Consider the following 25,534-nt stretch of genomic DNA (forward strand, 5'->3'; position numbering starts at 1 on the left):
ATTTTCTTCTGCAAAACTGGGTTTAAAAAATGGGGGCACGTTTAAAGTACACGCCACTTATTTCAAAAGGCGGGTATTTTTCCTGCAATAGTTTAAGGTTAATTTCAAGATGGAGGCTTCACTTATGGTGGCAGCCGTGATGTCACAGCAACAGGCAGAATGTGGTAACGGCATGAGAAGAACAGAGTGACATCACAATGGCAATCTAGAAACAGCTGCTGTTTGCTTTCAAACGCCTGTGTGGAGAGTGTGTGAGGATCTGAGAGACAGCTGCCACCTGTGTCTGCGTGGGTGTGTGGAAAGAGATACTATTCCAGGCCCCAGCTCTGGCTCTGCCTAATTCTGGACAAGGTAAGAGTTTTCTCACGTTACTGTATTTCTCGTGATTTGTATCTGTTCTCTGACCTTCACTGTTTCCTTCCCCCGTCTACTGTCCTTGCAATGCAAACCCAATGCCCATTTCTCCTATTTGCATGCTTTCCATGCTGCCCACACTGTTGCCAACCCAAAACGTGAGTCAGACCCCACTCCTCAAATCATGATATTGCCCTAAAGAATCATGAGAGATTTTTAAAAATAAAAATACGGGTTTCTTTTTAGTTGATTTCTTGTTTAGGAACCTTTAGGGTGCACTCAGTGCACGTTCTAAGCTCTTCTTTGCAACCAAGAGGGTTAGAAGCTTCCTTTATTAAAAAATGAAGGCAGAGATTCTCACGTGACTCCAGGATATGGGGATTTAAGAAAAAACACCAGCTATGGCATCACGGCCCTCCCTAAACCTGTTCTCCAACCCACTGCCCTCTTCACATTCAAATTCTTCCTAAAATTTATTTCTGTCTGAGCGAAGGACTGAGAGACAGGAACTCCTGAGTTCTGACCAGATAAAGTTCCACTTGGATTCTTATTCAGATCCTTATCTGACCCAAGCCCTTCAGGTCTGCAACAAGTTGGTGGGAATCTTGAAAGAACTCAGACTCACTTGTGAGAGGTTCAGTACTTCTAGCATCACCAAAAATGCCACAAGAACTGCCTCCGTCTCCTGGCATCTTAGCATTTCTGGTTTCCGTCCCAGCCAGAACCAGTGCAAAATGTATTTTCATGGGTTCCCCCTCCCCCACCAATTTAATGGAACTTTTTTCCAGAACTCAGAAATGTTTTGTTCAGATTCACTTTGAGTTTGGAGCAAAGTCTAAGGCCTGGTAGCCAGAAACACCTGAATTCCATCCCCTGACTCGCCTTGTGACCTTGGGCAAAATATTGAATCTCTCCCCTTCAGTTTATGGAATGCAAAACTGCGCTGGGATAACTATTGACCTGCTTCATGGAAAGTTGTTGTGAGGATCAGTCAGGGTTTGTAACGTGCTAATTAGAACTAATGGAATTATTCCTTGAGAAATACCTAACATCCAAGGCATGAAGCAAAATCCAGCAAACACTAATGCAGCAGGTCCTTCATACACCGGCGCTGACCTCTCCTAGAGCTGGTGCCAGATCCCCTGCCAAAAAAGCACCTTGCTTCAATTCCCCTGCCCTGAGCCTTTGTCTCAAATCAAATCTACATGGACACCCAGCCAATAAAGTAAAATATCCAACACATTTTCTCCTTGTGAATTGATCATGAACAGACTTTAATTTTCACCAATTGTAATTGTGCAAATTAAAACCCCCTCACGTCCGCTATTTGCTGTTCACTACACAGAGAGTATCAGAGGGGTAGCCGTGTTAGTCTGGATCTGTAAAAGCAGCAAAGAGTCTTGTGGCACCTTATAGACTAACAGACGTTTTGCAGCATGAGCTTTCGTGGGTGAATACCCACTTCTTCGGATGCAATCTGAAGAAGTGGGTATTCACCCACGAAAGCTCATGCTGCAAAACGTCTGTTAGTCTATAAGGTGCCACAAGACTCTTTGCTGTTCACTACACAGAGAGGGTGCCAGGTCAGTGAAATCACAGGGTATTGCTTCTGCCCTCTCAGCGGCAGAGTGAAACTTTTTAAAGCAGTAAAAGTGGAGAAGGTAAATAGCAAATGCTGTCATCGTGTTCCTGTGACATCTGTATGAAGAGCAGCCGATTCCCAAGCATTGGTGTGAACCCAACCTGCGAGGCACCATGCTCAGATAAAAGGGGCACAAGGGGGAGTCAAATCAAAAAGCCATTTTGTGGTTTTTCCAGCCATCTCTCCCGTCAAAATCAGTTTTCCTGTCCCTAGCATTACTCCCAGCTGGGCTGCTCCTGGCCAGTATCAGCACACGAGAAGGGATTGGAAATGACACTCTCCTAGCACAGAATTTGCCTGTCCTTCTCTGAACCCCCATTAAGAGCAGAAGGAGTTTGATGGTAGCTACTCCACAGTCATGGAGCGAGATGGAACTGCAGTCACATGTTTATTGATCGGAATTAAAGTATACGCTGAGAGGACTGCAAGATGGGCCGTGTCCTGCTTTTCCACATGTAGCTTAATGGGGCTCAGAGCCCGTTAGTTATTTCATGCAGGAGGCAGACAGTCATTGACTCCTCTAGCTGTAATAAATGAGTAGGGGCTGGTCTACACTAAGGGGAAAAATCGATATAAGATACGCAACTTCAGCTACGTGAATAACGTAGCTGAAGTCGAAGTATCTTATATCGATAACTTACCCGTCCTCACGGCGCGGGATCGATCTCCGGGGCTCTCCATATCGACGCCGCCACCGCCGTTCGCGGTGGTGGAGTTCCGGAATCGATATAAGCGCGTTCGGGGATCGATATATCGCGTCTAGATGAGACGCGATATATCGATCCCTGAAAAATCGATCGCTACCCGCCGATACGGCGGGTAGTGTAGACGTAGCCTAGGTGGTTCACAGTGGCTGGGGTGGTTTATAAAGCACTGGTCTGTTAACTCTTTGATTCCCTCTCTTTAAAGCTGAAGCTGGAAATTAATATGCATAGCAAGTGGGGTCCCGCAGGGATCAGTTCTGCGTCTGTTTCTGTTCAGTATCTTCATCAATGATTTAAATAATGGCATAGAGAGGACACTTATAACGTTTGCAGACAATACCAAGTTGAGGAGGAGTTGCAAGTGCTTTCGGGGATAGGATTAAAATTCAGTATGATCTGGACAAACTGGAGAAATGGGCTGATGTAAATAGGATGAAATTCAATAAGGACAAATGCAAAGTACTCCACTTAGGAAGGAACAATCAGTTGCACACATACAGAATGGGAAGTATCAGAGGGGTAGCCGTGTTAGTCTGGTTCTGTAAAAGCAGCAAAGAATCCTGTGGCACCTTATAGACTAACAGACGTTTTGCAGCATGAGCTTTCGTGGGTGAATGCCCACTTGGTCGGATGCAAGAGTGGAAATTTCCAGGGGCAGGTATATATATGCAAGCAAGAAGCAAGCTAGAGATAATGAGGTTAGATCAATCAGGGAGGATGAGGCCCTGTTCTAGCAGCTGAGGTGTGAAAACCAAGGGAGGAGAAACTGGTTCTGTAGTTGGCTAGCCATTCACAGTCTTTGTTTAATCCTAAACTGATGGTGTCAAATTTGCAAATGAACTGAAGCTCAGCAGTTTCTCTTAGAAGTCTGGTCCTAAAGTTTTTTTGCTGTAGGATGGCCATCTTAAGATCTGCTATTGTGTGGCCAGGGAGGTTGAAGTGTTCTCCTACAGGTTTTTGTATATTGCCATTCCTAATATCTGATTTGTGTCCATTTATCCTTTTCCGTAGAGACTGTCCAGTTTGGCCGATGTACATAGCAGAAGGGCATTGCTGGCATATGATGGCATATATTACATTGGTGGATGTGCAGGTGAATGAACCGGTGATGGTGTGGCTGATCTGGTTAGGTCCTGTGATGGTGTTGCTGGTGTAGATATGTGGGCAGAGTTGGCATCGAGGTTTGTTGCATGGATTGGTTCCTGAGCTAGAGTTACTATGGTGCAGTGACTGCCTAGGAAGGAGTACTGCAGAATGGGATTTGGGGGTCATAGCTAAATATGAGTCAACAATGTAATGCTGTTGCAAAAAAAAGCAAACACCATTCTGGGATGTATTAGTGGGAGTGTTGTAAGCATGACACGAGATGTAATTCTTCCGCTCTACTCTGTGCTGATTAGGCCTCAGATGGAGTTGTGTGTCCAGTTTTGGTGCCACATTTCGGGAAAGATGTGGACAAAGTGGAGAAAGTCCAGAGAAGAGCAACAAAAATGATTAAAGGTCTAGAAAACATGACCTATGCGGGAAGATTGAAACAATTGGGTTTGTTTAGTCTGGAGAAGAGAAGGCTGAGGAGGGACATGATAGTTTTCAAGTATATAAAAGGCTGTTACAAGAAGGAAGGTGAAAAATTGTTCTTATTAACTTCTGAGGATAGGGCAAGAAGCAATGGGCTTAAATTGCAGCAAGGGTGGTTTAGGTTGGACATAACTTCCTGTCTTGATAGTTAAGCACTGGAATAAATTGCCCAGGGAGGTTGTGGAATCTCCATCGCTGGAGATTTTTAAGAGCATGTTAGACAAACACCTGTCAGGGAGGGTCTAGATAATACTTAGTCCTGCCATGGGTGCAGGGGACTGGACTAGATGACCTCCCACCTCAAAAGAAGGTTGGAGGTGTTCACATATAGGCTATGACCTTTCAGTCAGGTCACCCTCCCTACACAGACTCATTCTGCTTTAATTCTGAAGTAAAATAATTTACTGTTTCTCCGCACCCTCCTGAACCCACTACAAACCCTTAGAATATTCAGAGCTTCTGCACGAGATAACTTCGAGTGCCTAGCAAAAGAGGCCAGGCTGCCAGCCCCAGGGGGCTTCTAGCCCACTTTACTGGACAATATCTTTCTATTTAACTAAGGAATTGCCTCTTGCGTCTTTCAGAGTTCAACCCGCTAAACCTCTCAGCCCTCGGAAAACCACACACATGCTCACCGAATGGGGGCAAGAGCGTTGAACCAGAGAGAGGCTACTACAAGTGGGAGGATTTACTTTGGCAAGCTAGAGGGCCTCAGACAAATCAGCTGAAGAACTCTGAGGGTCTTGGGAGGCAGGATCCCACCACTAGGAATGGGTGAGGACAGCTCTGGTTTCTATCTGTCTAATGTACTTATATGGACCTCATTACCATAGCATGAGCACCTGACAATCTCTTCCACCTAACACTCCAGGGAACTAGGAAAGTGCTCTTCTCCCTATTGGGCAGATGGGGAACAGAGCAACTGGCCCAAGGTCGCACAGGAACAGAGAATTGAATCCAGAGCTTCCAAGCCCCAGGCACTAACTCATGTTTCTAACCATCGGACCATCCCGCCTCTTCTCCCATTTTAAGACTGCCAAGATACACCATAGGTTCCAAAGAGCTATCGCAGTGCTCAGCATGTTCCCATCTCCTGGCACTGCGCAGAGCATTTATGAAGTACTGTCCTGTGTGAAACATCTGCATATTCATATATCAGTGCAACAGGCTGACACAATAAACGTCTCCGTACAATGAATGGCTTGTAGCTCACCAGCTGCCAGAAATCAAGGCTATGCTGCCTTGTGAACTAGGAGCTGGCTCTGAACCATGACACACTTTAAAACATCCTTAAAGCTTCTTACTAGTGCAGAGCTTGAAACTGGCAGATGAGGAAGTGACTGCCTGCAACTCTCCCCGTCACCGCCTTTTTCAGCTTTCCTTCCTGTTTTTAAAACCAACAGCTGTGAGATCCAGAGCCAGGGTTAACCACCCACCTAACCTCTCCCCAGCTCAAACATTCCAGCGGCACAGACTGAGAAGGAGATACAGAGGGAAATGACAGGTGGATTCAGCCAAGGATAAGGCTTTTTCCTCTTCAGAGGCTGGTGGCAGAAGGATGGTGTTGTGGTTAGGGTAGAGATCTGGATGTTATTACTGGCTGTGGAAAAGAAGTCTCGCGGGACTATTGACAAGTCACTTAACGGCTCTGTGCCTCAGTTTATCCATCTGTAAAATGGAGCTAATTCCCATCTGCCTCGAATGGGTGCTGCGCAGGTATCATCATTATAGGAACATTGTTACTGTGATAGCCAATTAGATTGGGGGGGTGGGGGTCACATGCTTTCTTGTTTCTGTCAGCCAGGCTCATTGCACACACCTGTGGCTCCTTGCATCCCTCCATTCTCCCCTCCCCCAAGCTCCCCATGGCCACCCTCCTGTCCCTCTCTTTTTCAGAGACTCTCTGCAATTCCCTCCCCCCCCCCCCCCCGCGAATCTCTCCCTGCCAGGGGCTCTGTGGGCCCCTTTCCTCCATTACTTTTTTTTTCTGTCTGGGAAAGAAGTCACGCAGTGCGTCAACATGGTAAGCTATTGGGAGGAAAAGCAGAGATGAGCTGGGGTATTGTTATGCATGAAGGCATTAGTGGATACCATCAACCAGACCTTTGATCTATAAACAATTGCAGAGGTGCTGGGGCTGTGCTAAAGGGCCCCATTTGTCACTAGGGTTCTGATCACTAATGCCTGGAACATTCCCTGAAATTCTGGAATTGATCGGAGAGAGCGTTCAAAAGTTTCAGGTTACCTCCACACAGACAGGCAAATGCCACTGAGCATAAGGCCTTTGCAAACTCAGGCAAACTAGTAGACTATTTAATCCACTCATGTCTCTGACAAATGCTTCATAAGGAGATGAAGAATCCCTGTAGTGAACAGTCATGAAATAACCTGCACCTGGGATAAATTTCTTCTTGAATCCCCGCAATTAGTAGTTGGCTCATCCCCTGAAGCATGAGGATTTAAATACGTCATCTTATTTGTACCCACTTCAGTTTAACTGTGGCTGGTCTCATGAGCTGGATAAGTGACCAGTCCTTTTTTTAATCCTGCCAAATTCCTGGCCCCAGTGGTATCATGTGGCAATGAATTCCACAGGCTCGCTATGCATTGCGTAACTATATTTCCTTTTTAACAGCTACACGTGTATTGCTTCTAGGTTTCCTAGGGTGTCCCCTTGTTTTATGTTATAAGAGAGAGCATATAGGAGCTCTCACATCACCTGCTCTTTCTCATCCATGATTTTATATCCCCTCCCTCTCTAAAAAGTCCCAGTCTTTTTGATCTCTCCTGCTACAGAAGTCTTTCCCACCTCTAATAGTTTTTGTCACCCTTCCTGCCTCTCTATTTCTGCTCTACTCTGCCTTGAGACAAGGCAACCAGGACCGAACACAGTGCTCCAGGCGAGGGCATATACACAAACAATTGATATCACAGCAAATGTTTCCTCTCCTTTTTGGAACTGAAATAAAATTAGACTAAAGGGTTCTGATAGGGCTCCAAGATGAGAGGTTCAGCTCTTGATCTGGGTCCGAACTTTCCCCAAATTCACAGATTTTTATTGGCAAGAGAGACAATGATTATTATTTGTATTACAATAGCACCTAGATGCCCCAAGTCACAAACCAGGACCCCATTGTGCTAGGTGCTGTACAAACACAGAACAAAAAGCCAGTCCCTGTGTGACGGAGCGATTCTGGCGGGACCCAACTGAGAGTGCCAAATCAGGACCAATTGCTCAAACAGGGCAGTCACAGCCCTAGGCTGGGGTTTTTCCACCTCTAAGGCAAACCAAACCAGCCAGACAAAAAGGACTTTGGTCTCACCCCACTGGCTAACCACAAGTCACACAAGCAATTTCCTTAGACACTCCAGTCTCCCAGCATCACCACCAGTGCACTCGTCCTGGGGATGAATGGTTATGAAAACCAACACCCCAATAAAAGAAAAAGGTTCCCTCGATCCCAAAGGACCAAGCCCCAGGTCAATATACACATCAGATCTTACCCACAAATCACGCTGTTGCCAATCCTTTAGAATCTAAAATCTAAAGGTTTATTTACAAAGGGAAAAAGGTAGAGATGAGAGGTAGAATTGGTTAAATGGAATCAATTACATACAGTAATGGCAAAGTTCTTAGTTCAGGCTTGCAGCAGTGCTGGAGTAAACTGCAGGTTCAAATTGAGTCTCTGGAATGCATCCCCCACTGGGATGGGTCGTTCAGTCCCTTGTGTAAAGCTTCAGTTTGTAGCAAAGTCCTTCCAGAGGTCAGAAGCAGGATTGAAGACCAGATGGAGATGAGGCATTAGCCTTATATAGACTTTTCCAGGTGTAAGAATCCCTTTGTCTTCACTGTGGAAATTTACAGCAAAATGGAGCCTGGAGTCACATGGGCCAGTCCCTGCATACTTTGCTGAGTCACAAGGCGTGTCTGCCTTCTCTCCATGGGTCAATTGTGTAGCCGATGGCCCTTTAATGGGCCATCAAGCCAGCTATGCCGGGCTAACATCAGCTTTGTCTGGGACACTTCCCAGAGGCAGAGCATAATACAGAATACAGACATTACAGAGCCAATACTTATAACTTCAACTACAAAATGATACGCAGACATACAGACAGCATAATCATAACCAGCAACCCAGAACCTGGTCTTAGACACCTTAGATGACCCCCTTTACCCAAGGTTTGGTGCCACTACAGGACCTTGGTTGCAACCCATGTTCTATATGGTCCCCATTTATATCAATAACGTCACACCCTGCCCTGTAGCTTATAGCCTACAGGTACATGGGTATATGCATAGGTATAAATTACAGTAGTAATGCAATATGCCTACAGGCCTCAAGGCCTGTAAGACAATGGCTGAGCTGAACAACTTCTTAGCATATGTGCAACATACCTCAGATGGCACATGACCAGGATTCATCACCGAATTTGGTCCATTGGCTGGATCGTTAGCTTCAAGGCATAAGGCCCCAAAAGTACAGGTAGCTAACCAAGATTAACCCTATCTCATTAGATACCACAAAACAGAATGTTGTAATGACTGAACTAACCACAAGGTGCTAGCTTATACCAGCTTGGGATATTTTAAGTTAGGGACATCAGCAGATGTCTGACCATGCGAATGCCTTGGTAACTATTGGACATACGCTAATGAACTTGAGGTAAAAGCCTGAATATCGGAGAAGGCACCCCAACGTTAGTAGGTGAGGCACTACAAAAAAGGAAAGGGGCTGATCCCCTCCCCCATTGAATATGAATGTGCCATCAGTGTAACACATTAGAAAAGCTGTATCCCAGCCTGCGTGCCTTGGAGATGCCTGGAGGACGACCACTGGTTATCAGGTTGTTCTGCATGGAATGGTGTGAGTATATGCATGCCCAGCTCATTCTGTATTAGCGCTACCTACCTTGCTAGGTTGGGGTGTTTGTAACTTTGCTAACTGTGTTAACAACAGTATTACAGATACAGAAGCTTTTTCCTAAGCGTGAGTGTTGGAACCGTGCATGTCAGGGTTCCTAATTAAACAGGAATTCTAATAATACTGGGCCTGATCTTGGGACAAGACCCAGTCAAACACCACAGGGTCAAGTGGGAATTTGTAAATAATCAATATAATTAATCCATAATCAATAGATCAGGCAACACCCCACAGAGCTTATAGCTGAAGAATAAAATAAGACCCAGCAGGTGGAGACAGATGAGGGAGCATGATGAAACTGTGAGACAATGGTGGTCAGTAGGATGAGTCACTGATAGAGAGTTGTCTGGATCAAGCAAACAATACAGTCTTGCTCCTTTTCGATTGGAACAGCTAGTCAAAGTTCAGAGCCCTAGGAATGTTCCAGTGGACGTATAAATTGATGGAGTCTGGTATGTTCTTTGATGCAATCTTTTTTATTTACAAGGAATGTACAAAGTCCTGCTTCTCTCAACACAGGAATAACCAAGAACAAAAGGGGCAACAATGAGCAAACTAGTTAAATGGAAATTAAAAGGAACCGTCACAAGACTGAAATGCCGTCACGCTGCATGGGACTATTTAAAAACACCAGAATAGAGGCTCAAATTAAGTGTATACCCCAAATAAAACAAAAATAAAACAGTAAGAAGACCCCCAAAAATGCCACCATCACTAAACAACAGAGTAAGAGAGGCAGTTAGAGGGGAAAAAAAGACATCCTTTAAAAATTGGAAGTCAAATCCTACTGAGGAAAATAGAAAGGAGCATAAACTCTGGCAAGTAAACTGTAAAAGTATAATTAAGCAGGCCAAAAAAGAATTTGAAGAGCCACTAGAAAAAGACACAAAAACCAACAGCAATTTGTTTTAGTACATTAAAACCAGGAAACCTGCCAGACAATCAGGATTCTAAAGGAGCACTCAAGGAAGACAAGGCCATTGTGGAGAAGGTAAATTAATTTTTTCCGTCAGTCTTCATTGCAGAGGATGTAACAAAAGAGATGACAAATATGAGGACCTGTGCTAAATTGAGGTATCAATAGCGGACAGGGCTGGCGCAACCCATTGGGCGACCTAGGCGGTCGCCTAGGGCACTGACATTTGGTGGGGGGGTGACTGCGGTGGCTGGATGTTCGCCGCCGCCGTCAGGGGCGCCATTTCGGGGGTGGAACCTTCCACCGCCTAGGGCTCCAAAAAGGCTGCCAGCACTGTTGATAGCAGAGGTTTGGGAACAAATTGATAAATTAAACAGTAATATTCACCCAAGAGTTCTGAAGGAATTCAGATATGAAACCTCCTACTAAATGTGGTAAGTAACCTATCGCTTAAATAAACCTCTATATCAGATGACTGAAGCACAGCTAATGTAATGCTGATTGTTTTAAAAAGGCTCCAGAGGTGATCCTGGCCATAACAGGCCAGTAAGCCTCACTTCAGTACTAGGCAAATTCTTTCTTTACTATAGTATCAGACACCTAGATGAACATGCTATGTTGAGGAAGAGTCAATGAGGCTTTTGTAAAGGGAAACCATACCTCCCCAATCTATTAGAATTTTGTGGACACGGAAGCACGTGGACACGGGTGATCCAGTGGCTATAGTGTACTTGGATTTTCAGAAAGCCTTTGACAAGGTCCCTCACCAGAAGCTCTTAAGCAAAATAAGCTGTCACGGGGTAGGTAAGAGGGAAGGTCCTCTCATGGATCAGTAACTGGTTAAAAGATAGGAAAGAAAGCGTAGGAATAAATGGTCAGTTTTCACAATGGAGAGAGGTAACTAGCAGGATCCCCCAAGGATTTGTACTGGGGCCTGTGCTGTCCCACATATTCATAAATGATTTGGAAATGGGAATGAACAGTGAGGTGGGAAAATTTGCACATGATATAAAATTATTTGAGATAGTTAAGGCCAAAGCCGTCTGCAGAGAGTTAGGTCTGGTCTACACTACAGACTTATATCAATATTGCTCCGTCACTCAGGGGTGTGAAAAATCCACACCCCTGAGCGACAAATTTATACTGACCTAATCCCCACTGTAGCCAGTGCTATGTTGGTGGGCGAATGCTCTCCCATTGGCGTAGGAGCATCTTCACTTAAGCATCGCAGAGTTTTAAATGTAGACCTGGCCTTACAAGGGGATCTCACAAAAGTGGGTGATAGATGAATGGCAGATGAAATTCTATATCACTATCCAAAATAATGCACATCGGCAAACATAATCCTAATTAAATCTACAAAATGCTGGGGTCTAAATTAGCTGTTACCACTCAGGAAAGAGATCTTAGCGTCATCCTGGATAGGTCTCTGAAATCACCCGCTCAATGTGCAATGGCAGTCAAAACAGCTAACACTGTTAGGAACCATTAGACTAGGGATAGATAATAAGACATAAAATATCATAGTGCTATTTTGTAAATCCATGGTAGGCCCATAAATACTGTGTGCAGTTCAAATCGCCCCATCTGAAAAAACAGATATATCAGCATTGGAAAAAGTAGAGAGAAGAGCAACAAAAATGATTGGAAATATGGAAACAGATCTATTTTAGGCAAAATTACTGTTCAGCTTAGAAAAGAGATGGCTAAGGGGGGATATGCTAGACGTTTGCAAAATCACGAGTGGTGTCGAGAAAGTAAATAAGGGAGTGTTACTACCCCTTCACATCACACAAAAACCACGGGTCATCCAATGAAATGAATAGGTAGCAGGCTTTAAACTCACAAGAAAGTATTGAAGTATTTGGCACTGGCTAGTCAAATAACAGGATACTGTGCAAGATCGACCTATGGTCTGACCCAGCATGGGCATTCTTATGCGCTCAAAGGGACCCCATTTCCAGTTGTGGCCTGTAGCTGCTAATGTAATCTAAATAATAAAGACGGGGGGAGCAGGGGCCCTCAGAATTCTAGCAGTGCCCCCCGGGGCAGACAGCCTCAAATTTCTCTAAGATTGGGGTATGAAAACAACCGCGCTAGGGACTGTTGTTTTCTGGAGGCTTTTCCATTATTTGTACATGTTCTGGCGGAGGATTGCTCACTACCATGCACGCCACTGCATGGACTCCGCCAAAGCAGGCAACAGCATCACAGAAAAGCTAGAAGAGTCGCCCTCTAGTATAACATTCACAGCCTGTGGGGCCCCATTGCCACCCCGCCTCCTCCCGCAGGGAAATGGAACCTTCCCTTGTCTGACACATCCTAGCAATTAGGGAAAAGGTCTGTTAGCTCATGGGCGCCTCAGGGGCCAATGCTCCCTTCAGTGTATTGTCCAGCGTGGCTTGAAAAGGCAAAGGACCTATTGCTAAATGTATGGATGGCAAATTCTATACCGAGCCCCAGAAGGAGAGTGTATTTAACTGTGTGGTCTGAAAGAGACCCCCATTCATCATACTACCAGGCTGGCTTGCTCAGCATGTCCCCTGGGACCACCCCCTCCTCGCTGCCTGCCTCTCCTTTCCAAAGGAGCTCATTAATAACACATGCTCAGGGAGTCTCTGAGTGATCGCACGTTCTAATCACTTCAGCCCCTATTAGCTTTACAGGGGAGCTGACCTTCCACAGCCCAAGAGGGCATCTTCATGGAAAAAGGGCTGGCACAGGGTGGGCTGACACAGCTCTTCTATTTGCTGCAGCTGGGGAGAGGCAGGGCTTGCTGAGTAGTGAGCCTCGATAAGGTCAGTGATGGCTGTGTCACACGCAGTGAACCTCTGCTTTGAGCATGACAGTGATGGAAGCACTAGTTGAGAAGAATGGCAGTATGGGACGAATTTAACCAGATTGTGGCTGGCTGTGACAAACTGCTTTGGCTCATGATCCACTCTTTGGAACACTGTTTCTATTCCCTGATGTTTTCCATCCCTGAGATGCATGATAATTCCCTGTCCCTGTATTTAGTGCAGTGACTAAATGTAGAACATTCACTTGGAAATTTTTAAAAACATACTATTTAGTATGTATATAGCCCTTTACAGACGTAGACATTAATTAATCCTGATTATATTACTGTGATGTGAGGAAGTATTATTGTCTCTATATTATCAGCGGGGAAACCGAGGCATAGAGAGAGATAAAGTGACTTGGCCAAGGGCACAGAAGGAGTTGGTGTCAGCCCTGGAATTAAAACCCTTGGCATCCATTCCTGTGCTAAAGCCATTAGATGCCCGCTATGATAATCTATTTCGTTTGTGTAAGATATTTAACAATTCATGTGTATACAATTGCTTTAGGAATGTAAATTGCTGTTATAAGTACTAATTGCTGTTAATTGAACAATAATGAAAACCAGGAAGTGAAGATGCTACATAAGGGCCTTTTTTCAGAGGTACGGAAAACACTCACAACTCCAGATGAAGTTATCGGGCGCTGTGGGCAGTGAAAGGAGACGCATGGGCTAAAGCACAGGGCAAGGAGCCAGGAACTCCTCTTGTGATGCTGACTCCTTTTGTGACTTTGGGAAAGTCACTTACCCATGCTGCTTCAGTTTCCCCATCTGCAAAATGGGAATATTAATCCTTGCCAGCCTCGCTGCAATGTTGTGAGGGTCTATCAGCTAATGCTTATAAAGTGCTTTGAAGATTCGTAAGTATTAGTTCAGGCCTGGGGAAGGTTGGAACATAAGAACATAAGAACGACCATACTGGGTCAGACCATTTGGCCAAGTATCCTGTCTTCCGACAGTATTCAAGAGCATTAGGGGTTAGGTACTTTGATTCTGGTTAATTTTATATTGGTACAAAAGAGGAGAGAAAGGCAAGTTTCTCAGCCTCCCGGCCTTCCTCGGCACAATCCAGAAAGCCTTCCCAGAAGACGCAATATCCTGTGAGCTCCTCCCATTTAATGAGGGTCAGTTTTTCCATAACGTGCCAGTCTGAAACCAGTTCCTGTTTTGAGGGGGATGGAGCAGTGGGTATGTGTGACGAGATCCCAGGAGTGCAATCTGGACTGTGGGACCACTGAGCCCTCTGTCCCACCAATCTGGGATATCCCTCTCATTCTGTGATGCTGTTGGGAAGCTACCGACCTACTGCACTTACACAGACATCCACAGGCAGGGACACACCCAACTGAGTGACATGAATGCTTTGCCAGCCATTCATGAACCAATACTAGAGAGGCTCCAGCCAGTTCCTCCCAACTCCGCAGTCTTGCACGCAGAACTGTACCATCTTACCCTGGTCAGAAGCCTGATCAGTACAAGTTCATTACCCAGTCTGCTACTCCCATCCCAAGCCCTTCAGTCAAAACACACTGCATTAGGTAAAATATAAAACAGATTTATTAACTACAGAAAGATAGATTTTAAGTGATTGTAAGTAGTAAGCATAGAGATCAAAGTTGGTTATCTAAGGCCTTGTCTACACTACAAGACTATTTCGAATCAACTTAGTTCGAATTTGTGGATTCGACCTTATGAAGTCGAATTTGTGTATCCACACTAAATACACTAATTCGAACTTCTGAGTCCACATTAACGGGGCCAGCGTCGACTTTCGAAGCGGTGCACTGTGGGAAGCTATCCCACAGTTCCCGCAGTCCCCGCTGCCCATTGGAATGCTGTGTAGAGCTCGCAATGCCTGCTGGGGGAAAAAATGTGTCGAGGGCGGTTTTGGGATACTGTCGTCATTGAACCGTCAATCACGCCCTCCCTCCCTGAAAGCGCCGGCGGGAAATCTGATCGCCCTTCTCTGGTCGGTTACAGCGCGGACGCCACAGCACTGCGAGCATGGAGCCCGCTGCGATCATCGCTGCACTTATGGCCGTTGTCAACTCCTCGCACCTTATCGTCCACCTCTTCCACAGTCAGCTGCTGAGAAATCGGGCGAGGAGGCTCCGGCAGCGCGGTGAGGAGAGTGGCGCAGGCCTCTCACAAAGCAGGGTACGCCGCGCCGTGGAGATCATGGTGGCAATGGGTCAAGTTCATGGTGTGGAACGGCGATTCTGGGCCCGGGAAACAAGCACGGACTGGTGGGACCGCATAGTGCTGCAGGTCTGGGATGAATCACAGTGGCTGCGGAACTTCAGGATGCGTAAGGGCACTTTCCTTGAACTGTGTGACTTGCTGTCCCCTGCCCTGAAGCGCCAGGACACACGGATGCGAACAGCCCTGAGTGTGCAGAAGCGAGTGGCCATAGCCCTCTGGAAACTTGCCACGCCAGACAGCTACCGGTCAGTAGCGAACCACTTTGGCGTGGGCAAATCTACCGTGGGGGTTGCTGTGATTCAAGTAGCCCACGCAATCGTTGAGCAACTGCTCTCAAAGGTAGTGACTCTGGGAAACGTCCAGGTCGTCATAGATGGCTTCGCCGCGATGGGATTCCCAAACTGCGGTGGGGCTATAGATGGGACTCACATCCCTATCCTGGCACCAGCCCACCAGGCCAGCGAGTACATTAACCGAAAGGGCTACTTTTCAATGGTGCTGCAAGCACTGGTGGACCATAGGGGACGTTTTACCAACATCTTCGTCGGGTGGGTGGGCAAGGTTCATGACGCGCGTGTGTTCAGGAACTCTGGTCTCTTCAAACGCCTCCAGGCAGGTACTTTCTTCCCGGACCACAAAATAACGGTAGGGGATGTGCAGATGCCTACAGTGATCCTCGGGGATCCGGCCTACCCGCTAATGCCCTGGCTCATGAAGCCCTATACAGGCGCCTTGGACAGTGAGAAGGAACTCTTCAACTACCGGCTGAGCAAGTGCAGAATGGTCGTGGAGTGTGCTTTCGGACGTCTCAAGGGGAGGTGGCGGAGCTTACTGACTCGCTCGGACATCAGCGAAAAGAATATCCCCGTAGTTATTGCTGCTTGCTGTGTGCTCCACAATCTCTGTGAGAGCAAGGGCGAGACCTTTTTTGCCGGATGGGAGGTTGAGGCAAATCACCTGGCTGCTGTTTACGATCAGCCAGACACCCGTGCCGAGAGAATATCCCAGCGGGAAGCGCTGTGCATCCGGGAGGCTTTGAAAGCTAGTTTCCTCGCAGAGCAGGGTAACCTGTGACTGTCCACTTGATTTTAAGAGAGCCTGATCATGGGCCTGTGTCTGTATGTGTCGAGTTAGATCTGAGCTCACAAACCCGGTTCTCCAAGTTTCCCCCACTTCCAAAGCACGTTTTAAAACTAATGAAATGTAACAGTAATTAATAATAAATCTTTCGTTGACTTTGCATTTCTGTTCCTGGGTTGAAACATGGAAGCATACTGTGCTGGGTTCGGTGTGCACTGATGTACAGACCGCTTGTCCAATACAGGACGGACAGCCTCCTGCTCCTACATAGGTCTGTGGGGTGGGGGACGGTTTACAGTGGTTGTGCATGTAGGGGTGGGTTTGCAGGAATGGGTGGGTTTGCAGGAAGGGGCGAGGGGTGCCGTCTTTGGATAGGGGTTTGCATGACGGCTGTGGGCTGTGGGTTTGGGCGTTGGAAGGGGTGAGGGGTGTGGGGGAAGGGTGAGTATCTGTCCCTGGATGAGGGCTCTTTTTGGGGCTCAGGGCAGCGGAGAGGCTCGTGGCTACGGTCAAAGTGCATCGTAAGGGAAGCCTGCCTTTACATTCGGGGATGGCAGGCGCCAGGACCCTGGACAAGCATACACATCAACGAATCACCCGGGGCAGCATACACCACACAGACTGACCCTGGTGACTAGTGACTGCAGTCTGTGTGTGCCCTGCAGTTGATCCTGCCCCCAAGTCTGTACCCTGGTAATGTGGGCTATGCAGTGCAATTAAAAATCCCCCCCCCTACACACAAAGTCTTCTGACACGAGAAACGTGACGGAAACCGTGAGTAACAGCAAACCGCTTTTAATAATGTTATACACAGTGGGGGGTTGAAACTTGGATTTGGGACTGGGTGATCCTGTAAGGGAAGAACTTCTACAAATTTAGAGCGCGAGAGGTGTCTTGTACATTAGCGCTCTGCTGCGGTGCAGTGACAGTTCTCACGGCCCCTACCGCCCCTCCTTCTTGTTACTTTGGGTGAGGGGGGACAGGACTTCTTGGCGTTGGAGGGCGGTTGCAGATGCAGTGCAGGGGGGCTCTCTCCTCCTGCCTGCGGTCCTGCAGAACATCTACAAGGCGCCGGAGCGTGTCCGTTTGCTCCCTCATTAGACCAAGCAGCGTTTGAGTCGCCTGCTGGTCTTCCTGCCGCCACCTATCCTCCCGTTCGATGTGTGTGCGATGCTGCTGACACAGGGTCTCCCTCCACTGTCTCTGCTCTGCCTCCTCTGCTCTGGAGCTGGCCATCAGTTCCTGGAACATCTCGTCCCTAGTCTTTTTCTTTCGCCGTCTAATCTGAGCCAGCCTCTGCGAGGGGGATGCCGGGGCAGTCCGGGAAAGAGCCGAAGCTGTGTGATGCGAAAAAGTAAGTGATTTCCTTGACCAAATACAGGTTTGCGGACAGTGAACACAGTCAAGTCAGTTTAAGAGAGCAAGACTATACAGGGCACCAAGTCTCGCGAGATCTCAGAACTAGTTCGAGATTTCGGAGTACGCTCTCATTGGCGGCGCCATTGCACAGGAGAGCGGACAAGCGGGGAGAGACAGCTGAATCCGTCTTGCAGACAGTCCTGGTAAGCCTTACAGTAGATAATGCTTATCAGGTAGTGGATAGCTGTGCTCTCCTGCTAAAGGCAATGTGGAAAGCAGAAAGGATGAGCCTTTTGCAGCCCCTCCCGCCAGTGCACGGGAAAGATCAATGTATGCTTGTTCTCTGTGGCCTCTAGCACGTGGCTGTTAGGCGAGGGTCATTGTTATGCAACCTAATTTTAAACCATTAACAATAGTAACAATACACTAATTGCCCTACTTAGATGCAGTATTTCCAGAACGAGATCACCCTGAGGCGGGTCACCCGTGCCCAGAAAGAGAGGATGCTAAGGGAAGCGCTGCACCGACCAGGACCATATGCAGCAATGCTCGTGGAGGCGATGATCCCTCTGTATATCCGGATGTCCTGGCAAGGAAGAGTTTGCTTCAACGGAGCGCCCAACAAGGCACCTCTCCCAAGAAACCTCCTGCGGAGGCTTTTCGAGGAACTGTATGACACCTTCGTTGAATTGTCACTAGAGGATTTTTTTTCAATCCCTCTTTGTGTGGACCTACTTTTCGTATAGTTTAATATTTACAATTTTTTATATAGTGTTTCTATTTTTTATATACATATTTTATAAAAAATAAATGTTTACACGTCTATAGCACTTACCGCCTGATCCTTCCCCTGATTCTGAGTCCGGGTTAACGGCAGGGGAGGGTTGGTAGGGGATCTCTGTGAGGGTGATGAAGAGATCCTGGCTGTCAGGGAAAGCGGGAGTGGGTTCGCTGTCGCCTGCGCCGTCCTCCAAAGACCATTCCTCATCTTCCCCATCGGCGAACATCGAGGAGGAACTGTCCCGGTACACTATTCCGTCCTCGGAGTCCACCGTCACTGGTGGGGCAGTGGTGGCAGACCCACCTAGAATGGCATGCAGTGCCTCGTAGAAGCGGCATGTCTGGGGCTTGGCTCCGGAGCGTCCGTTTGCCGCTCTGACTTTTTGATACCCTTGTCTTAGGTCCTTGACTTTCACGCGGCACTGCATCGCATCCCGGCTGTATCCTTTGTCTTTCATGGCTTTCGAGACCTTCTCGAAGGTCTTTGCATTCCGCTTGCTGGAGCGCAGCTCCGAGAGCACAGACTCCTCGCCCCACACAGCGATCAGATCCATGACTTCCCGGTCAGTCCATGCTGGGGACCTCTTTCTATTCTGGGATTGCCCAGACTCCTCTGCTGGAGAGCGCTGCATCGTTGCAGGTGCTGCGGAGCTCGCCCCGATGTCCAGCCAGGATGTCAGATTCAAAGTGCCCAGACAGGAAAATGAATTCAAATTTTCCCGGGTCATTTCCTGTGTGGTTGGTCAGAGAATCCAAGCTCCGACTGCTGTCCAGAACGTCAACAGAGTGGTGCACTGTGGGATAGCTCCCGGAGCTACTAAGTTCGATTTGCATCCACACCTAGCCTAATTCGAGCTAGCCATGTCGAATTTAGCGTTACTCCACCTGCCGGGGTGGAGTACCAAATTCGAACTAAAGAGCCCTCTAGTTCGAATTAAATGGCTTCCTGGTGTGGACGGTTGAGCGGTTAGTTCGAATTAACGCTGCTAAATTCGAATTAAAGTCCTAGTGTAGACCAGGCCTAAGAAATAAAAGTAAATTCTAAAAACTAAACAATTTGAATCACGCAGGGTCTCAGCCTGGCAGATGGTACAAACAGGTCACAGATCTTCAATGCACAGGCTGTAACTGCCTTCCAGCCTGGGACCACCTTCCCCAGATGTGTTTCCCAGTGTTGAGTTGTGGGGGGAGTGAGCCCAAGTCATGATGTCACTTCCCTTCTTTATAGATTCTTCCAGCTTGCTGGAAAGATCTTTTGCTATGATACGGGTCAAGCAGTCTCCACTGTATATGTGCCGTCTCTGAGATGATTGTTGGGAGAATGGATTCCATTCAATGGGCCATCAGCACATCTGGCTGCTCCATTGTTGTATCTGAAAGGCTGGCTTTGGGTGTTCCCAACCTCACAACATGTTTCGGTAAAACACACACAGCAAAACTTTGTAACATCACATACAATGATAGCACATACAATTCAACAGGACATTAGTGTTTAACACATCAAGCCACTTAAAATGATACCTCACAAGGCACTTTGTACAAAATAGATCACAATTATATGACAGTGGTGGATATGAGGGTTCTAGGGTACTGCTTTGCGGTACAGAGTGCCATAGTGTGCAGTTAAGGAACACCAACAAACTAACAGCTGGCAGTAAATGTTAGTGGCCAGATCATGGCCCTTGCTTCACACCAACGCTGGGAAATGAAAGACCATGAGGAGCCACCTTACTGTCCTTCAGTAGTAGCTGTAGGGCAGGCAGGAGCTTGTGGGGAGAGCAGCCACTGCTGGACCAGGACATCTCCTGCACAGGTCAGGGCAAGGATTGGGTGGAATCTTGGCTCTGCCGTCCTACCCTCAGCCGCTGCAGCTGAGCCTGCAGAGAAGGGCAGTGAGCTACGCCAGGAAAGGGGCTGGCATAGATTACTTGTCCCATAGAGCAAGTGAGTAGCAGAGACCTCAGTGTGACTTTGGTCTGTGCTCTGCTTGTGGGGTAGTGCAGGTACGTGTCGCCCCTGGTTCAGGGCAGAGCGTTAGGTTACAATTCAGCCTGAAGCGAAGTCACAGACACGACCCAGGGTCAAGAAAGCTGAACCCGAGGAGGTTGAGGCTATTTCCTAAGACTCTGTGTTTGATGATATGAAAGACACATCCTGATGCTAGAGATGACGGGACAGGTCCATGGCTTATGCAATCACTCTCCCCCGCCCTGGTACTTGTGCAGCAAGCCTAGGAGCTGAAGGATTAGCCTTCTTGGACGGAGGTACACAAGGACAGCCCGAGCATTTGCAGAGGACTGTCCAGGGGAGCAGTCTTGGGCAGACTTTCATCACCTACACACTTTGGGGCTGCTCCCCATGGCAGGCGGGTCTAGCACCACCTGTGGGGCTGAGGACACTTGTCATGAAGGATTGAAAGTAGTGGTAGATGGCTGGCCCCCAGGCCATTCTGAGCCAATGAATGGGGAAACATCCAGCAGAGCAGGACCCTCCAAACTGCAAGACCTTGTGCAGGGGGACAATGGCCCATGTGCCCAGGGCTAACCCTGGAGGTCTGAATGGAAGAGCTACTTATGTTTGATTTCCAGGCGTCTAGCGGATGAGCATGCAGCAGAGTTCAGGATGCTGTTTACAACTAGAAGCTCAGAAATCCAGGGTATGGTGAGCTTTCCAAGGCAGCAGGGACTTCCAGCTGGCACTCATGTTTATTTCCTTTATTAGGAAGGACGCTGTTCAAAAACCAATAGTCAAATGTCTGTCCCCTAGGGATGCTGGTTAAAATGTATTATACCAAAATTGGTTCCTATGACATTATAATTAGGACTCATTTCCTTATTATGTCTATTTTCTACCTAGCGTGATTCACTAATGAATTTCTATGGGCTGTGTAATCTGCCTGCTTTTTTATTTCAATACATGGCTGCTTGCTGTGTCCAATTTTCATTCTGACTTCAGCTCAATAGAAGAATCACATCAGAAATGCTAGCAAATGTCTGAGAACAGCTCTTCAACTTGATTAAAAACAGCACACATTGATTTACTGCAAGTGTGCTTCTTGCAGAAAAGAGTATATACATTTTTCTACTACTGGGGAGGAGACTGACTTTGAGCCTTGGGGAAATCCTAGTTCAATTGTTATTACATATTTCCATTAGCAAGTCCCTAACACACTGAATTTCGAAAGTGACTGGAATGATTTTTGTCTTTTTCCTTTTAGTAACCGTATATAGTATAAACAAGAGAGAGGCTCAACTGGCCAAATATGGATCCAGACCACAAACATCACAAGATTTAGGGTTGCCTGAATTTTTTTGTTCACCTCATTATTATATATATTATATTATTATTATACTGGCACTAGAAAAGGTTCAGAGAAGGGCAACTAAAATGATTAGGGGTTTGGAACGGGTCCCATATGAGGAGAGATTAAAGAGGTTAGGACTTTTCATCTTGGAAAAGAGGAGACTAAGGGGGGATATGATAGAGGTATATGAAATCATGAGTGATGTGGAGAAAGTAGATAAGGAAAAGTTATTTACTTATTCCCATAATACAAGAACTAGGGGACATCAAATGAAATTAATAGGCATCAGGTTTAAAACAAATAAAAGGAAGTTCTTCACACAGTGCACAGTCAACTTGTGGAATTCCTTACCTGAGGAGGTTGTGAAGGCTAGGACTATAACAGCGTTTAAAAGAGAACGGGATAAATTCATGGAGGTTAAGTCCAATAATGGCTATTAGCCAGGATGGGTAAGGAATGGTGTCCCCTAGCCGCTGTTTGTCAGAGGATGGAGATGGATGGCAGGAGAGAGATCACTTGATCATTACCTGTTAGGTTCACTCCCTCTGGGGCACCTGGCATTGGCCACTGTCAGTAGACAGATACTGGGCTAGATGGACCTTTGGTCTGACCCAGTATGGCCATTCTTATGTTCTTATGCAAGGCTGTTGGCACTGCCTCTTATTAAGATTGCCCAACACTCCCCATTATAAGACCCTGTTTCAGTGGTTTTAACTTGGGTAAACTTTAACCATTTGGGCTGACATTTTTGAAGCTGGGTGTTTGGCTCAGGCTGAATTTTTCTGGAACGTTTAAAGCCAAAACAAATCAGCTGCTTCTGAGGAGAAGGCTAATGGAACATAAATTATTTTGTAATGTTAATAAAAATACTTAAGAACAGCCATACTGGGTCAGACTAATGGTCCATCTAGCCCAGTGGCTGGTGCCAGATGCTTGCGAGGGAATTGTGTGTTATGTGAAGGGGTAAATTACATTTCCTTATTCACTTTCTCCACACTACTCTTGATTTTATACATTTCTATCATATTCACCCTTAGTCATCTCTTTTCCAAGCTGAACGGTCCCCGTCCTTTTAACTTCTCCTCATATAGAAGTTGTTCCATACCCCTACATTTACTGTACTTTTTCCAATTCTAATATGTCTTTTTTGAGATGGAGCAACCAGAACTGCATGCAGTATTCAAAGTGTGAGAGTACCATGGGTTTATATAGTGGCATTGTGATATTTTCTATCTTACTATCTATCCCTTTCCTAATGGTTCCTAACAACCAGTTAGCTTTTTCTGACTGATGATGTACATTGTACAGATGTTTTCAGAGAGCTATCCAGGGTGCCTTCAAGGTCTCTTTCTTGTGTGGTAACAACTAATTTAGACCCCGTCATTTTGTAGGTATAGTTGGAATTATGTTTACCTATGTCCAATGATTTTAATTTATCAACACTGAATTTCATCTGCCATTTTCTTGCCCTGTCACCCAGTTTTGTGAGATCCTTTTGTAATTCTTTGCAAGCTGCTTTGGACTTAACTATTTTGAGTAATTTTGTATCATCTGCAAATCTTGCCACCTCACTGTTTACCCCCTTTTCCAGATGATCTATGAATATGTTGAACAGCACAGGTCCCAGTACAGATCCGAGGGGAGAGGAGGGAGACGGAAGGAGAGGGACCGTCTATTGTGAAAATGGACCATTTATGCCTACCCTTTGTTCCCTATATTTTAACCAGTTAATGAGCCATGAGGGGACCTTTCCTTTTATCCCATGACTGTCTACTTTGCTGAAGAGCCTTTGGTGAGGGATCTTGTCGAAGACTTTCTATTTGTCCAAGTACAACTATATCCACCTGATGATACTTGTCCACATGTTTCTTGACACCCTCAAAGAATTCTAGTAGAATGGTGAAGCATGATTTCCCTTTACAAAAGCCTCATTGACTCTCCCTCAACAAATCATGTTCATCTAGGTGTCTGATAACTCTGTTCTTTACTCTAGTTTCAACCAGCCTGCCTGGTACTGAAATTAGGCTTACCAGCCTGTAATTGCCAGGATCACCTCTGGAGCCTTTTTAAAAAAAAAATCGGTGTTATATTAGCTATCCTCCAGTCATCTGATTCAGACTTTGATGTAAGTGATAGGTTACATGCCACAGATAGTAATTCTGTAATTTCATATTGGAGTTCCTTCAGAACTCTTGGCTAAATACCATCTGGTCTGGGTGACACTACTATTTAATTTATCAATTTGTTGCAAAACCTCTTCTGTTGACATCTCAATCCAGGTCAGACTTGTCACCTAAAAGGAATGGCTCAGGTGCAGAAGTCTCCCTCACATCCTCTGAAGTGAAAACCAATGCAAAAAATGTATTCAGCTTCTCACGATGGCCTGGTCTTCCTTGAGTGTTCCGCTAGCACCCCGCTCATCTGATGGCCCCACTGATTGCTTGGCAGATTTCCTGCTTCTGATGTACTTAAAAGAATTTTTTACTGTTAGTTTTTGTGTCTTTTGCTAGTTGGTCTTCAAATTCTCTTTTGTCCTAATTATATGTTGACTCTTGACTTCTTAGGAAAATAGAAAGAAATATAAGTTCTGAATAGCATTTGACTTCCAATTTTTAAAGAATGCTTTTTTACCTCTAACCACCTCTTGCACTCTGTTAATTAACCATGGTGGCATTTTTTGGGTAACTTTTACTGTTTTTTTCTCTAGTTGGGGTATACATATAGTTTGAGCATCTGGCGTTTTTTAAAATTGTCCATGCTGCTTGCAGGCATTTCACTCTTGTGACTGTTCCATTTAATTTCCCTTTAACTAGCTTCCTGTTTTTTTGTAATTGCCCTTTTTGAAGTTAACTGCTCATGTGGTCGGTTTCTTTGGTATTTTACCCCCTGCAAGCCTGTTAAATTTAATTACAACCTGGTTGCTATTACAGAGCAGTTCAGCTATATTCACCTGTTGGACCAGACCCTGTGTGCCCCTTAGGACTAAATCAAGAATTGCCTCTCCCCTTGTGGGATTCTGGGGAAGCTGCTCCAGGAAGCAGTCATTAAAGGTGTCTAGAAATTTTATCTCTGCATCCTGTCCTGAGGTGACAGATACCCAGTCAGCCAGGGATAGCTGATATCCCTCACTATTGTTTTCTATTTTTGTGGCCTGTCTAGTCTACCTGAGCATTTGGCAGTTACTGTCACCATCCTGGGCAGGTGGCCAGTAGTATATCCCTACTGTTATACTCTTGTAATTGAAGCATGGGATTCTACTTTAAGAAGCTCTAATGCTCCCATGCACTGGAGCAGGGATTCAGTTTGGCAGTGGGTTGGCCTTTGTGTCAGGGATGTGCCTGTAGCTGTTCCTGTGAAAATCTGCTCAGATTTGGCCAGGTTCTAAACCTTACAACAAAAATCTCAGCTCACACATGCTCGGTAGAGACTTCTCAGAGTTTCACTGATACGTTCTCCAGAGATTCCATCCTTACTGAGCATGCTCCATCCCCTCACAGCTCTTCCTGCTGACCACAGTCTGCAGCTGCCATCCCCACAGCCCCCTACATGTGATTGGCTTGTGCATGTGCCACCCCCATAGGACCAGGCACTGGAAATGAACAGGGAGCCTGTCTTTCCCATGCTCTCAGTGATGGAGAAGGAAGATGCCTGACTTGAGTATTCAGGGGAGAAGAGCCAGATCTTGGGGGAGAGGGGCAGGGGGTGAAGGTAAAGGCCTAGGTTAGGACAAGAAGCTTGTGGAGACGGGGACTGGAGGGAGAGAGAAACTATAAGTCGGAGTTGAGGAGGGAAGGCTGGGACAGGATGGGCAAGGAGGCTGGGAAGAGGTGAGGAAAACAGTGGACTTGGGG

The 25,534-nt window shown here is 46.4% G+C and overlaps 1 protein-coding gene across 11 annotated transcripts in view; it reads left to right on the plus strand.

Annotated features, from left to right (window-relative positions):
• Window positions 1-212: 212 nt before the first annotated feature.
• The window catches only part of LOC123372936 (paramyosin-like), a 68,564-nt gene continuing 43,242 nt past the window's right edge, over window positions 213-25,534 (plus strand). For 8 of the 11 annotated variants that reach the window (XM_045021639.1, XM_045021657.1, XM_045021649.1 and 5 more), the window contains exon 1: window positions 213-351. The gene's annotated coding sequence lies outside the window, so the exon portion shown is untranslated. Of the gene's footprint in view, window positions 352-4,862; window positions 5,053-25,534 lie in introns of all 11 variants that reach the window. The other 3 variants (XM_045021631.1, XM_045021666.1, XM_045021683.1) reach the window with 1 other exon arrangement.

This window comes from Mauremys mutica, chromosome 1, assembly GCF_020497125.1.
Source record: "Mauremys mutica isolate MM-2020 ecotype Southern chromosome 1, ASM2049712v1, whole genome shotgun sequence".
Taxonomy (NCBI): Eukaryota; Metazoa; Chordata; order Testudines; family Geoemydidae; genus Mauremys; species Mauremys mutica.